Below are 5,000 nucleotides of genomic sequence, written 5' to 3' on the forward strand. Positions count from 1 at the left end.
TCAGTCTTTGTAGGAGCCGCATTAACATTTATTTTTGCTTGAGCTCATATTTTGTTGTTTTCTGTATTTGCGAGACTGCGCCCTCTACAGGTGGTGAATGGTGCCACCGTGACTGCATAAATGGATGCCAACTACGCATGACTGGAGGAGAGCAGGCCGCAGGATACAGTCATTTGACCTCGCTCGCTCGTCACTCATTTACCTGACTGAAATATACTCTGCTTACCTGCATTAAGATTGGCTTTGCTCTGCAGTTGTTTAATTTCATAGACTTTACTCATTTTGCATACCATTGCATCCTTTTGTTTGTATTTCTTTTATTTTGTAATAAAACCGGCAATCATTATGGACAAAACCATCTCCTTGGATCTTTAAGAGTGTGAGTCTGACACTGTGAAACCTGCCTCCTCATCTCTGGGCAAAACAGATAGGACTTGGGCTAAAGGAAAAGCAAAAACCTGTTTTTACCAGTACATTTAGTCAAATGACTTCTGCAACATTGGATTACTTTTGGAACAACTTTGGAACGTGGACAACGAAGCAAGTATTGGACTGCGCGTTGGAAGGAAAGTTGATGTCGGCGTGCGCGCCAAACTGGAACAAAGGACTTTGGAGAGAACAAAGGAACCATTACGCACGGGGTATGTACGGCGAAATGCCAGGAAATTAAGAACTTTTTCGTCGAAGACAATTTATTGGATTATTCTAAAGGAAGTTTTGTTCATGTTTTTGAAGAAGATTTTTTCGTTATAGCCGATTTTTATAATTAATTGACGGCCAAACAATTGAAGCGGCAAATCGCCTACAGTTTATTTTTGAAAAAAGCCGACGTTTATGTTTGAGAAGAAAAGGAACTGTTTTGAAGTTTATTGGACACTGAATTACTTGAAGAAACGAAAATCATTATTTTTGAGACTTTTTGGAACTTTATTTTTGAAAAATGGCCGAAAAATTAAATGAATCACAGCCACCTGTTGCAAGCATGGAGGAAGACGCCGTGGCGCGTATAAGGAAGGCAAGGCAAGGCAAACTGTCTCACATAACCAGGAGAATTAACTTCGTGAATGACTTAATAGCAGACAATGCAAGTATTGATGAAGTCAAACAAAATATGACGAAGTTTAATGAGTTTATGGAAGAATTTAAAGCCTTGCACGCGTCATATGCAGATATGTTGGATGAAAGTACACGCGTGGAAGACGAGGAAAGCTGGTACAAACCGAAGCTTGCAGATATTGCTGCTTTTATTGATAAAGTCTTTGATTGGATAAAGTCTATCGAAAACTCTAACACCCCTGACGCAACTGAAGTGACTTCGTCAGCCAATGAAGCACGAGCACCTGCCCTACTAGTTCCCGACAAAACCCAGCTAGAGTTGGATTTAGATGTGCGGTCGCATAGGTCCAGCGCTTCATCAGGCAGGTCTCATACGTCCACTCGATCACTGCGCATTAATGCAGAGGCAGATAGACAAGCTTTACTGGCCGAAGCATCCAAATTGCAGCAAAAGCACGCACTTGAGGAGCAGGAATTGTTGCTGCGCAAGCAAAGGGAAGCGCTTGAGCTTAGCGTAAAATTGGACGCATCGAAGGCAAAAATTAATTACTTGAAGGCTGCTGAAAGGAACCCATATGGCCCCATTCCTTTTGATTTAGACACAGTTCATACATCTGTGGAAGGAGGAGCATCACAAACTGCACTCAGTGAAGAGCTAGAAAGTTTAGTTTCCTTTCTTGACACCCCTTCAGTGAAACCTAAAACTGATGCTGTTCATGTTCATGTCCCTCTGCTTAATTCAGATCTTAGCATGAATACATCTCCCAATAGGCCCACTAGCAGTGACCAGGTGCACACGGCACTGCCTAGTCTCCCCTATGGTGGTGATATTAATATTTCCTCTGTACAAATGCAGCCAGCTGTTAGTTCAGCTCAAGATGTTCTGCCTATGCAGTTCCCCACTCAAACAGCCACAACTGAAACTCAGCCTATGCCACTGCAGCCACTGTGGTTGAAGCCAAGGCAGCCACTACTGCCTCTACAGCCTCAGCCCCTAGCCCCTCTGCAGTCTCAGCTCCCAGCTCAGCTACAGCAGCAGTCTCAGCTCTCGCCTCAGCCTCTATCACCACTTCAGATACAAGCGCCACTGCAGCCTCAGCCTCATACTCTGCCTCAGTTTAATCTGCCGCCACAGCCTCCGCAACCTCAGCTTCGACAACAACAGGCCCTTCAGCCTCACCCGCCGCCTCCACAGCCCCCGCCTCGGCCTCAGCTACAATTGCAGTCTCAATTTCCACCTCAGCCACAGTCGCAGCTTCAGCCTCACCCGCCGCCTCCACAGCCCCCGCCTCGGCCTCAGCTACAAGCCGCTCTGCAGCCCCAGCCGCTATTGCAGCCTCAACGCCGACCACAGCAACAGTCTCAACGACAACTACACCCTCAGCTCCAACCAAGTCAACCGCCTTGGCCCCAGCTACAACCTCCTCTGTTGCCTCAGCAGTTGCAGTCACAACTTCGAACACAGCAGCCTCAGCCTCAACCACCACCTCAGATACAAGCGCAGCTGCAGCCTCAACTACAGCTTCAGCGACAGCAGCCCCCACAGCCCATATCATGGCCTCAGCTACAGCCTCTGTCTCAACTGCAGCCGCAGCCTCAGCCCACACCACGGCCTCGGCTACAACTGCAGCCTCCACTGGCACTTCAGCCACAGTCACAGGTGCAGGCTCAAACACCCTCTTCATCCAGCTCTCAGCATGATGGTCACATGATCAAGGTACTGGAAAACCAAAATGAACTGACCAGACTGCTGATGAAGCAACAACTGTCATCCACCTTGCCACAGGGCAACATTCCAGTCTTCGATGGTGAGGTACTTGAATATAAATCTTTCATTCACAGTTTTCAAAATATGATTGAACGTAAAACCGACAACAACAGAGACAGACTTCAATTTCTCATTCAATACACCAAAGGCCAAGCACAAAAGCTAGTTAAGAGCTGTGAGTATATGGCACCAGATAAAGGCTACCAAAAGGCTCTGAAATTACTTAAAGAAAATTTTGGAAATGAGTACAAAATATGTTGTGCATACTTGGAAAGGGCTTTGTCATGGCCACACGTGAAATCAGAGGATGCTAAGTCGCTACAGGAATATGCAATGTTTATTAGGAGCTGTTGTAATGCAATGGATGAAATGTGTTACATGGAAGAGCTGGACACTGTATCCACCATGAAGGGCATTGTTGGAAAACTTCCATTCAAGTTGAAGGAGAGATGGCGCAGCAAGGCCTTTGACCTCCAACAAGAAAGGCAAAGCAGGGTAAGGATCTTAGACCTTGTCTCATTCATGGAAGATCAGGCTCGCATAGCAGGTGACCCAATGTTTGGCGATCTTCTAGACCAGCCAACTACAGGTAAATCTAAAGCCCCTGCTAAGCCCCAGCCATCTAGTAGTAGCTACTTCACTAGTGTAACTCTTCCTCCTAAAGTGCCAAAGTCCAACACTTCATGTCACTTCTGTAGCTCAAAGCATGCACTAGACCAGTGCAAAAGGTTTAAGGAGAAGGCCCAAAGAGACAAGCTCAATTTTCTTAAAGCCAAGGGCATATGCTTTGGATGTCTCACACCAGGGCACATCAGCAAAGACTGCAGTAGGCGTCTGATCTGTAGCATGTGCAAGCAACGCCATCCAAGCACCCTCCACATTGAGCCCAAGGACAATGGACAGAAAAGGAAAATGGAGATCTCATCTGATGTAGGTAGTGCAGCAGAATTATGTTGTCATATGGGGGCCGGAGACAATGAGTGTACACTTTCCATCATCCCAGTTAATGTCAGGGCAGCAAAGGGCAGCCAAGTCATTCAGACATATGCTCTACTGGATCCCGGGTCTTCTGCCACCTTCTGCTCTGAGGAGCTCATGACACGTCTCCATGCAAGAGGAAAGAGGACAAACATCCGACTGCGCACAATGAACCAGGTGACCTCCTTTCCAACCCATGTCTTATCAGAACTAGAAGTTTCAGCACTGGACAGCGACAACTTCTTTCACCTTCCTGACACCTTCACACAAAAGGAAATGCCAGTAACCACCAGCAGCATCCCCAAGCAGACTGACCTGGCGCATTGGGCACATTTGAGGAGTAAGGTCACCATTCCCTCCATTAATTCAAAAGTGGAGCTGTTGATTGGCACAAATGCTCCACACTTGTTAGAACCATGGGAGGTAGTAAATAGTCAGAATGGGGGTCCCTGGGCTTGTAGAACAGTTCTGGGGTGGGTGATATTTGGGTCACTAAGATCTGCTGCTGGCGGTGAAGGAACAGTGACGGTTAATAGGATTTCTGTCAAACATTTGGAAAGGCTGGTGGCTTCAGAGGACACTCCACCAGAGGAAATGGAAAAACCGTCTATTGGAGACACAGCTTTCTTGACCAAGGCAAACAAGGCAGCATTGGAAAATGGGCTTTGCAGCTCAACACTGCCCCCTAGGAAAATGAATGTGCCCACGTCAAGCCATAGGAAAACTGGAGATCATACACACAGTGTTACAAGGAAAATGAAGATTGGACACTTCAAACAGGAACACAATGCATGTCTTACTAACAACATTGAGGAAATAACACAAGAGAAACCCATGCAGCCACCTGGAAAGACAAAACACCTGCCACACAATGTCATGTCACCAAACGCAAAAGAAAGCAAGCCACCGCTACATCATGACCAAGCCACTCTGTCTGTTGGAAGAACATTGGAATCACAGAGGGGTGAAGACTTTCACTTCAAACTCCAGGCAAGTCAGAAATCTCATAACTGCACAAGCATACTTTCAGTTGTCATTTTTGTCTTTGCACTCTGCTTTCTTGGTCTTCTCATCTCTCCAGTCAAGCAGCTGCTACAGGAGCCCACCACATCATCGTCTCCCCATGCTGATGCCAGTGTGAGCGGCTATGGCTGTGTGAACAACATCAGACAGGTGAACCAACAGAATGTAGTGAATG

The 5,000-nt window shown here is 46.6% G+C and overlaps 1 protein-coding gene across 1 annotated transcript in view; it reads right to left on the reverse strand.

Annotated features, from left to right (window-relative positions):
- The window catches only part of LOC134463641 (xylosyl- and glucuronyltransferase LARGE1), a 178,553-nt gene that overhangs the window by 32,502 nt on the left and 141,051 nt on the right, over positions 1–5,000 (reverse strand). The gene's annotated exons all lie outside the window — the stretch shown is intronic.

Source organism: Engraulis encrasicolus, chromosome 15, assembly GCF_034702125.1.
Source record: "Engraulis encrasicolus isolate BLACKSEA-1 chromosome 15, IST_EnEncr_1.0, whole genome shotgun sequence".
Classification (NCBI taxonomy): Eukaryota; Metazoa; Chordata; class Actinopteri; order Clupeiformes; family Engraulidae; genus Engraulis; species Engraulis encrasicolus.